At 39.6% G+C, this 11,471-nt stretch overlaps 1 long non-coding RNA gene across 1 annotated transcript; it reads right to left on the bottom strand.

Annotated features, from left to right (window-relative positions):
* Positions 1-476: 476 nt before the first annotated feature.
* Positions 477-11,132, bottom strand: LOC129630144 (uncharacterized). Its single transcript, XR_008703557.1, has 3 exons — positions 11,028-11,132; positions 3,065-3,252; positions 477-1,263 (listed from the first exon to the last, which is right to left on the bottom strand). It is a non-coding gene; the product is annotated as an uncharacterized LOC129630144 (long non-coding RNA).
* Between the last annotated feature and the right edge of the window lie 339 nt (positions 11,133-11,471).

The raw sequence follows: 11,471 nt of genomic DNA, 5'->3' as shown, positions 1-11,471 counted from the left end.
CCAAGCCCAGCCAATAAGATGTATCTATCTCAGCCTTCTTTGAAATAAAATATTGCCTCCCTACTTTCCTACTATAATTACCATTGCATGGGCTAGTCTCAGCTTCATAGACACAAAACTAAGACGTAATACACAAAATCATATGTGTTTTTCAATCATGAAAAATAAGGTCAGCAGTTTCTTGAAATCACAAGATTTCCTGATCTTTACAGCACTAAACTCCCACACCTACAGGGTGAACTCCTGCTCCTCAAGGTGCCTCATGAAGCTGTGACACCAATGACCACAGTCACATTCTAGCCCAGTGGAGGGAGAAGGGACAGTGGTTTGAAGACATTGTCCAGCACATGTGGACAGCATTTCCATTTATATCTCTGAGGAAATGTTTATCCCTTGACCACACAGAGCTTCAAAGGAGCCTGGACGTTACAATTCTTTTATTTTTTAATTGAAGGATAGTTGATGTACAATGTTGTGTTAGTTTCAGGTGACCAGGTACAGAATGATTCTGTTTTTTTTTTTTAAGCAGATTATATTCCAGTATGTTATTACAAAATATTGAGTATAGTTAGTTCCCTGTGCTATTCAGTAGGTCCTTGTTCGTTATCTATTATATATACAGCAGTGTGTATATATCAATCCCAAACTCCTAATTTATCCCTCTGCTACCCCTTTCCTCTTTGGTAACCATGTTTGTTTTCCATCTTTGTGAGTCCATTTCTATTTTATATGTAGATTCATGTTTATTATTTTTTAGATTCTACATGTAAGTGATATAATATAGTATGAGTCTTTCTCTGTCTTAAAAGGGACGTATTGACACATGTATTTGAGATTCAGGTTTTAAACTCGAGGTAAGAATATAACACAAAGCTGCAGTATTAGAGACACCCACCGAGCAACATCCCTCATATCCATGTGTTCTGGATACTGATGCCTGCATAATGAACTATCTGAAAGTTAATTAATCAAAGCAAGAATGTTTTTGTTCCAGACAGATGGGTCAGGAACTCATGTAAGACCCTGCTGAGTCATTCTCCTGCTGGCTGGCTGGGGTCACGTGGTGAGATTTGGCTGGCAGCTGGCTAGTCTCCAGGGTATGAGAAGGCTTTGATTACATCTGCGACCTTGGTGGGCATGTTCTGAAAGTTCGCTGAGTTGTCCCACTGGGTCTCTCCACGTATTCTCATGGCTTCTTCACATCATCTATCCAGTGGGGAGTTACTCTCTTACACAGTGGCTTAGACATCAAGAGTGTGTCATCTATGGAAAAAAGTGAAAGCTGTTAAGTAAGAATCAGACTTTGAAACTGGCATGATGCATCTTTGAAAGCAAGAATGGACAAATGGTGTGTAGATGCCACTGAACAGAGAGGAATTGTCAAAGAATCCTGCCCTTCCAGAAAAGAAAACTTTAAGGGTTATTTTGCTTACTTTTATAAAATTTAAATCCCATTGCTCAAACTGTAAAAAATGAAAATAGAAATCAGGCTTAAGAAATACTCTGGAGAGTTTTACGAGGTACAGATTACTGATAAAGAACGAAGTTATGGTTGTAACTACATTGGAAGATGTTTTGCAATTTAAAGGTCTTTAGTATCACCAACTTTATATATATATATATATTTTTTTTTTTTTGAGTAAACAGTTTGTTATCTTCCTTTTGAGTCAGTCTGAGTGAAAAATTCTAGTGTCACACCTTTCATAATATAGTTTGAATGTCAGGAATTTCCCTGGTGGCTCAGACGGCAAAGAATCTGTCTGCAGTGTGAGAGATCAAGGTTCAATCCCCGGGTTGGGAAAATTCCCTGCAGAAGAGAATGACTACCCACTCCCACTCCAGTATTCTTTCCTGGAGAATTCATGGACAGAGAAACTTGGCGGGCTACAGACAGTCCATGGGGTCACAGAGAGTTGGACACAACTGAGCAACTAACACTTTCACTTTTCACCAGCAACTGTATGTTTGGGCTGTGTGTGTGTTTTCTAGTTTAGGAAGAGATTAGGGGAAAAGACTGGATTCCCAGTTGGCATTAGTGGTTAAAAAAAAAGTCTGCCTGCCAATGCAGAAAATGTAAGAGATGCAGGTTCAGTCCCTGGCTCAGAAAGATACCCTGGAGACGGGCATGGAAACCCACTCCTGTATTCTTGACTGGGAAATCCTATGGACAGAGAAGCCTGACAGGTTACGGTCCATAGGGTCACAACGAGACATGACTAAAGCAACTCAGCACATATACACATAGGTCAAAAGGACAGGAAAGTAGTTTCACATAAGTTTACTGTTAATTATAAGGAACTTGATATTTGCTTTTCTAATAGGATGAAAATAAAATTTTAAACTTCTTATTTGGTGTCAGATGCAGAAAACAAAATAACCTAAAAATAAACAGAGAAGGTTTACCGTGTGTCATCCATAGACACTTCATAAAATATGTAACCTTCTTTAGTTAAGCACACAGTACATGATATCATTCTTTGATGACTAGATGTGTATTTTATTACTTTTTAAGTAATAAAAATAAGAAAGGGACCCCATTTCTGAAAGTTTTATTTGAAGATTCTGAATTTAAATGTTCAAATTCTTTACTGGAAATCACATGTGCTTAAAAAGTTTTTCTCTCCATTATTCCACTGTTGTAAAATTTTTGAAATCATTTCAGACTTATAAAAAGGTTAACATATTGTAAATAATTTCCATGTATCTTTTGCCCAGGTTCCCCAAAGACTAATATTTTATAAAGTCTAAGTACTGTTATCAAGACCCAGGAAATTAAAAGCAATAACACATTATTAACTAATCTACAAACTTTATTCGTGTTTTAAATTTGCCCCATTAATGTCCTTTCTCTAGTCATGGGTTCAATCAAGAACACTGGATTTGGTCATCAGTTGTCTTCAATTGGGTATGGCATAAGCCCTCTTGGAGGAGGTCCCCATTAACCCAACCATAGATCCACCAGGACTTACACAGGACTGGGAAACAGACTCATGAGGGGCACAAACAGAACCTTGTGTGCACCAGGACCCAGGAGAAAGAAGCAGTGAGACCACAGGAGACTGACCCAGACTTGCCTGTGGGTGTCCAGGAGTCTCCAGCAGAGGCATGGGTCTGTGGTGGCCTGCTGCAGGGTTGGGGGCACTGAGTATAGCAATGAGTGCATGGAACCTATTAAAGGAGGTCACTGTTATCTTCATTACCTCCACCATGGTTTGGCCCTGGGTAAATAACAGGGAGGGAACACAGCCCCACCTGTTAACAGAAAATTGGATTAAAGATTTACTGAGCATGGCCCCACCCATCAGAACAAGACCCAGTTTCCACCTCAGTCAGTCTCTCCCATCAAGAAGCTTCCATAAGCCTCTTAACCTTCTCCATTAGAAAGTAGACAGACTAAAAACCACAGTCACAGAAGACTAATCAATCTGATCACATGGACTACAGCTTTGTCTAATTCAATGAAACTATAAGCCATCGTATTCAGTTCAGTTCATTCGCTCAGTCATGTCTGACTCTTTGTGACCCCATGAATTGCAGCACGCCAGGCCTCTCTGCCCATCACCAACTCCCGGAGTTCACCCAGACTCATGTCCATCAAGTCAGTGATGCCATCCAGTCATTTCATCCTCTGTCGTCCCCTTCTCCTCCTGCCCCCAATCCCTCCCTGCATCGCAGTCTTTTCCAATAAGTCAGTTCTTCGCATGAGGTGGCCAAAGTACTGGAGTTTCAGCTTTAGCATCATTCCTTCCAAAGAAATCCCAGGGCTGATCTCCTTCAGAATGGACTGGTTGGATCTCCTTGCAGTCCAAGGGACTCTCAAGAATCTTCTCCAACACCACAGTTCAAAAGCATCAATTCTTCAGCGTTCAGCTTTCTTCACAGTCCAACTCTCACATCCATACATGACCACAGGAAAAACCATAGCCTTGACTAGACGGACCTTTGTTGGCAAAGTAATGTCTCTGCTTCTGAATTTGCTATCTAGGTTGGACATAACTTTCCTTCCAAGGAGTAAGCGTCTTTTAATTTCATGGCTGCAGTCACCATCTGCAGTGATTTTGGAGCCCCAAAAAATAAAGTCTGATGCTATTTCCACTGTTTCCCCATCTATTTCCCATGAAGTGATGGGACCAGATGCCATGATCTTCGTTTTCTGAATGTTGAGCTTTAAGCCAACTTTTTCACTCTCCTCTTTCACCTTCATCAAGAGGCTTTTGAGTTCCTCTTCACTTTCTGCCATAAGGGTGGTGTCATCTGCATATCTGAGGTTATTGAGATTTCTCCCGGCAATCTTGATTCCATTTGTGCTTCTTCCAGCCCAGCGTTTCTCATGATGTACTCTGCATATAAGTTATTTAAGCAGGGTGACAATATACAGCCTTGACGTACTCCTTTTCCTATTTGGAACCAGTCTGTTGTTCCATGTCCAGTTCAAACTGTTGCTTTCTGACCTGCATACAAATTTCTCAAGAGGCAGATCAGGTGGTCTGGTATTCCCATCTCTTTCAGAATTTTCCATAGTTTATTGTGATCCACACAGTCAAAGGCTTTGGCACAGTCAATAAAGCAGAAATAGATGTTTTTCTGGAACTCTCTTGCTTTTTTGATGATCCAGCGGATGTTGGCAATTTGGTCTCTGGTTCCTCTGCCTTTTCTAAAACCAGCTTGAACATCTGGAAGTTCACGGTTCACGTGTTGCTGAAGCCTGGCTTGGAGAATTTTGAGCATTACTTTACTAGCATGTGAGATGAGTGCAATTGTGTAGTAGTTTGAGCATTCTTTGGCATTGCCTTTCTTTGGGATTGGAACGAAAACTGAGCTTTTCCAGTCCTGTGGCCACTGCTGAGTTTTCCAAATTTGCTGGCATATTGAGTGCAGCAGTTTCACAGCACATCTTTCAGGATTTGAAATAGCTCAACTGGAATTCCATCACCTCTACTAGCTTTGTTTTTAGTGATGCTTTTAAGGCCCACTTGACTTCACATTCCAGGATGTCCGGCTCTAGGTGAATGATCACACCATCGTGATTATCTTGGTCGTTAACATATTTTTGTACAGTTCTTCTGTGTATTCCTGCCACCTCTTCTTAATATCTTCTGCTTCTATCCATACTATTTCTGTCCTTTATTGGGACCATCTTTTCTGAAATGTTCCCCTGGTATCTCCAAATTTCTTTATCTTTCAGATCTCTAGTTTTTCCCATTCTATTGTTTTCCTCTATTTCTTTGCATTGATTGCTGAGGAAGGCTTTCTTATCTCTTTTTGCTATTCTGTGGAACTCTGCATTCAGATGCTTATATCTTTCCTTTCCCCCTTTGCTTTTCGCTTACCTTCTTTTCTCAGCTATTTGTAGGGCCTCCTCAGACAACCATTTTGCTTTTTTGCATTTCTTTTTCTTGGGGATGGTCTTGATTCCTTTCTCTCCTGTACAATGTCATGAACCTCCATCCATAGTTCATCAGGCATTCTGTCTATCAGATCTAGTCCCTTAAATCTATTTCTCACTTCCACTGTATAATCATAAGGAATTTGATTTAGCTCATACCTGAATGGTAGTGGTTTTCCCTACTTTCTTCAATTTTAGTCTGAATTTGGCAATAAGGAGTTCATGATCTGAGCCATGCCATGTAGGGCCACCCAAGAAGGACTGGTCATGGTGGAGAGTTCTGGCAAAATGTGGTCCACTGGAGAAAGGAATGGCAGCCACTTCAGTATTCTTGCCTTGAGAACCCCATGAACAGTTTGAAAAGGCAAAAAGAAAGGACATTGAAAGATGAACTCCCCAGGTCGGTAGGTGCCCAACACGCTACTGGAGATCAGTAGAGTAGTAGCTCCAGAAAGAATGAAGAGATGGAGCCAAAGCAAAAACAACACTCAGTTGTGGATGTGACTGGTGATTGAAGTAAATTTGGATGCTGTAAAGAGCAATACTGCATAGGAAGCTGGAACATTAGGTCCATGAATCAAGGCAAATTGGAAGTGGTCAAACAGGAGATGGTAAGAGTGAACACTGACATTTTAGGAATCAGTGAACTAAAATGGACTGGAATGGGTGAATTTAACTCAAAGGACCATTATATCTACTACTGTGGGCAAGAATCCCTCAGAAGAAATGGAGTGGCCATCATGGTCAACAAAAGAGTTCAAAATGCAGTACATGGATTCAATCTTAAAAACAACAGATTTATCTCTGTTCATTTCCAAGGCAAACTATTCAATATAACAGTAATCCAAGTCTATGACCTGACCAGTAATGCTGAAGAAACTGAAGTTGAATGATTCTATGAAGACCTACAAGACCTTCTAGAGCTAACACCCAAAACAAAGATGTCTTTTTCATTATAGGGGATTGGAATGCAAATGTAAGGAGGCAAGAAATATGTGGACTAACAGGCAAATTTGGCCTTGGAGTACAGAATGAATCAGGGCAAAGCCCAATAGAGTTTTGCAAAGAGAATGCACTGGTCATAGCAAACACACTCTTCCAAAAACACAAGAGACGATTCTATACATGGACATCACAACACTGAAATCAGATTGACTATGTTCTTTGTAGCCAAAGATGGAGAAGCTATATACAGTCAGCAAAAACAAGACTGGGAGCTGACTGTGGCTCAAATCATGAACTCCTTATTGCCAAATTGAGACTTAAATTGAAGAAAGTGGAGAAAACCACTAGACCATTCAAGTATGACCTAAATAAAATCCCATATGATTATGCAGTGTAAGTGATAAATAGAATCAAGAGATTAGATCTGACAGATAGAGTACCTGAAGAATTATGGATGGAAGTTTGTGACATGGTACAGGAGGCAGGGATTAACACCATCCTCAAGAAAAAGAAATGCAAAGAGGCAAAATGGTTGCCTGAGGAGGCCTTAAAGATAGCTGAGAAAGAGAAGTGAAAGGCAAAGGAGAAAAGCAAAGATATACCCATTTGAATGCAGAGTTCCAAAGAATAGCAAGGAGAGATAAGAAAGCCTTTTTCAGTGATCAGTGCAAAAAAAAAAAAAAAAAAAATAGAGGAAAACAATAGAATGGGAAAGACTAGAAATCTCTTCAAGAAAATTAGAGATGCCAAGGGAACATTTCATGCAAAGATGGGCTCAATAAAGGACAGAAATGGTATGGACCTAACAGAAGCAGAAGATATTAAGAACATGTGGCAAGAATACACAGAAGAACTGTACAAAAAAGATCTTCATGACCCAGATAATCATGATGGTGTGATCACTCACCTAGAGGCAGACATCCTGGAATGCGAAGTCAAGTGGGCTTTAGGAAGCATCACTACAAACAAAGCTAGTGGAGGTGATGGAATTCCAGTTGAGCTATTTCAAATGCTAAAAGATGACCCTCTGAAAGTACTACACTCAATATGTCAACAAATTTGGAAAACTCAGCAGTGGCCACAGGACTGGAAAAGCTCAGTTTTCATTCCAATCCCAAAGAAAAGCAATGTCAAAGAATGCTCAAACTACCACACAATTGCACTTATCTCACAGGCTAGTAAAGTAATGCTCAAAATTCTCCAAGCCAGGCTTCAATAGTACATGAACCAGGAACTTACAGATGTTCAAGCTGGATTTACAAAAGGCAGAAGAACCAGAGGTAAAACTGCCAACATCCGCTGGATCATTGAAAAAGCAAGAGAGTTCCATAAATACGTCTACTTCTGCTTTATTGCCTATGCCAAATCCTTTGACTGTGTGGATAACAACAAATTGTGGGAAATTCGTCAAGAGATGAGAATACCAGATCTCCTGACCTCTATATGCAGGTCAGGAAGCAATAGTTAGAACTGGACATGGAACAACAGACTTTTTCCAAATAGGGAAATGAGTACGTCAAGGCTGTATATCGTCACCCTGCTTATTTAACTTATATGAAGAGTACATCATGAGAAACGATGGGCTGGATGAAGCACAAGCTGGAAACAAGATTGCCGGGAGAAATATCAATAACCTCAGATATGCAGATGACACCACCCTTATGGCAGAAAGCAAAGAACTAAAGAGCCTCTTGATGAAAATGAAAGAAGAGAGTGAAAAAGTTGGCTAAAAACTCAACATTCAGAAAACTAAGATCATGGCATCTGGTCCCATCACTTCATAGCATATAGATAGGGAAACAGTGGAAACAGCAATAGACTGTATTTTGGGGGGGATCCAAAATCACTGCAGATGGTGACTGCAGCCATGATATTAAAAGACACTTCCTCCTTGGAAGAAAATCTATCACCAACATAGACAACATATTAAAAATCAGAGACATTACTTTGCCAACACATATCCATCTAGTGCAAAGCTATGGTTTTTACAGTAGTTGTGTATGGATATGAGAGTTGGACTATGAAGAAAGCTGAGTGCCGAAGAACTGATGCTTTTGAACTGTGGTGTTGGAGAAGACTCTTGAGAGTCCTTTGGACTGCAAAAAGATATGACCAGTCAACCCTAAAGGAAATCAGTCCTGAATATTCATTGAAAGGACTGATGCTGAAGTTGAAACTCCAATACTTTGGCCACCTGATGCGAAGGACTTTCTCATTGGAAAAGCCCCTGATGCTGGGAAAGATTGAAGGCAGGAGGAGTAGGGGACGACAGAGGATGAGATAGTTGGATGACATCACCAACTCAATGGACAGGAGTTTGAATAAGCTCTGGGAGTTGATGATGGACAGGGAGGCCTGGTGTATTGCTCTCCATGGGGGCTCAATCAGACACGACTGAGCGACTGGACTGAATTGAACTGTCTTCAGCATCCTCCAATATGTGACATTTCCCAGCCATCCTGTCCTTCATAAACTTGACAACTTGGAAAACTGCTGCTGCTTCTACTAAGTCACTTCTTCAGTTGTGTCCAACTCTGTGTGACCCCATAGATGGCAGTCCACTAAGGTCCTCTGTCCCTGGGATTCTCCAGGCAAGAATACTGGAGTGGGTTAGGCCAATAATTTTGTGTATTTTCTCTCATTTGGGTTAATCTGATATTACCTCATGTTTATGTTTAAGTTCCAATCTTATTTTTTCAAAAATATCATAGAAGTTATTTGGTGCTCTCCTCAGTCCATTATACTAAGGACTGTATGACATTTATATGTTTCATTATTGGAGGTGTAAACAGAAAATTTCACTAAAGTTGTATCTTTCAGGTTTATCCACTGTAAAATTACAGCTTTTCTACTGAGAATTAGAAAATATTTGGGGCAGAGATACAAATATAGTGTGCAGATGTAATTTTTCTCATTATATTTCTACCCTTGGAGTGTTTATTCCTGCCAAAGTTATTACTGAGGTATATGCCAAAAAATGGTATTTTATTTCCAGGTTTCTTTGCATATGTTTTAATGAAAATACTAGTAATTAATTAACATCATTCTGGATTTTATTTTCCAATCTACTGTGGTTTTGTGATAAGAATTATTAGCATTGATAACAGTGGCTAAATTTGAAAGTAATCCTGAGTTTTAGGTTTTGTTTCCACTCTGTTTTGGGTTAGCTATTGTTAGCATTACATTGATTTATTTTATTAACACCATTTGGTAGGGAAGCATTAAAGAGATTCCACCTCCTCCTTAGCTGTCTTTTCTTCTATTCTAATGCTTTTTAATTTTTAAATCAGAGGCCCTTTTCATTTTTCACTTCTTTCCTTTTTCTCTGTCTCTCCTGAAGATATTAACCATAATATAAAGGCTTTGGATATGATGCCATTTGAGGAAAAATAAATTAATTGACAGAGGAGAAGACAATGGTATCTTTTTTTTTTTCCGAGTCAGAAAACTGATGCAATAATGAAACGAGAGAAGGTTGCTTGACATGGCACTTCAGTATAGTTCTGTTTGCTTCTACAGCCCCAAGACAAACAGGTTGAAAGCAAAATTCAAACAAACCAAGGGACTAGTAGGAAAGGAATTAAATACACAAATTCAAAACAGAGAGTAACTGTTCCCTAAAGGGTTTTTATGTTGATGTATGGCAAAATCAATACAATATTGTAAAGTAAAAATAATAATAATAATAAAATTTTTTAAAAAACAGAAGAATTTTTAGCTGAATCTTGAAATGTTTCTGACATTGTTTGAACAAAAGGAGAAGCAGCCCTCAGGCCATAGATGGACTGTTTTGAGGATTTGGGGAAGTGTCAATTTGGAATTCCACCCACAAGAGCAAAGTGGGGCTGAGATGCTTGTAGAGATGAGTAGCTAGGATGATTACTGAGGATCAAAGAATGGGGCAGTTGAAGAACAATTTCAATTAAAAAATAAAACAGCCTATATGTGAAATAGATCACCAGTCCAGGTTTGATGCATGAGACAGGGTGCTCAGGGCCGGTGCACTGGGATGACCCTGAGGGATGGGATGGGAGGGGGGTTCAGGATGGGGAACACATGTATACCCATGGCTGATTCATGTCAATGTATGGCAAAAACCACTACAATATTATGAGGTAATTAGCCTCCAATTAAAATAAATAAATAATTTTTTTTTAAAAAGACTTGTAAATTAGTTAATTTTCATCTGAAGAAAAGAAGGTATTCCATGATGGTATCAAGATTTGGCTCTTCTCAGGAAGAAAATAAAACTTTTAAAAGGGCAGTCCTTCTGCACCATCATTTTATCATAGGTAGATATTAAGAATAGGGGCTTCCCAGGTAGTGCTAGTGGTAAAGAACCCACTTGCCAGTGTAGGAGATATAAGAGACATGGGTTTGATCCCTGGGTTGGGAAGATCCTCTGAAGAAGGGCATGGCAACCCACTTCAGTATCCTTGCCCTGAGAATCCCATGGGCAGAGGAGCCTGGAGGCCTACAGTCCACAGGGTTGTAAAGAGTCAAACACAACTGACTGACTTAGCATGCACACATATGATAAGAGCAATTTATTTCATAATCTTAGATAAAGTTAAATAGCCTGATAAACTGAGTCATAATTGACCTTTGGTCTCAATCTTAACTTTTACATAATTCTGGTCCTTCATCTGTACAATCTAAAAGTCAAATGACTGACCCATTAATAGTCCCCACTTACAAAGCATTCCTGGCTCCCAGGATAATCTTCCGCTTGTACCAGATGGTGGCTCCTGGGAAGTTTCACCTGATGCAGTGTGCTGCTCAGGTGCCCTTGAATCTATGTAGCTCATGGTGGACCAGCTTTACCCAATCTGTGAAAGAGACCAGCAAACATGGTGAGGATGAAAAGGAGGCTTTGAATCATGGTCTTCAACCACATGCATTTTAAAATCTGTTCTTCAGAACACTGTATCCCTCTTCTTAATATTTTGTCATATACTATTTTAACAATAATTCCCACATTGCTCCCCCTTGAGCTTGTTGAGACCTCTTATCCAGAGAGATCAGTTTTATGATTAAGGTAGTACTTGCAATCCCAGAGCAAACCAACAGCCCTAAATAGACTTAGCTTGGTGACTTGTTCATCAAGTTGATTAATAGCTAACTAATAAGTGTTCCCTAT

Source organism: Bubalus kerabau, chromosome 16 (genome assembly GCF_029407905.1).
Source record: "Bubalus kerabau isolate K-KA32 ecotype Philippines breed swamp buffalo chromosome 16, PCC_UOA_SB_1v2, whole genome shotgun sequence".
Lineage (NCBI taxonomy): Eukaryota > Metazoa > Chordata > Mammalia > Artiodactyla > Bovidae > Bubalus > Bubalus kerabau.
Note: the sequence above shows the minus strand (reverse complement) of the source record. Positions and strands in the feature narration are given on the sequence as shown.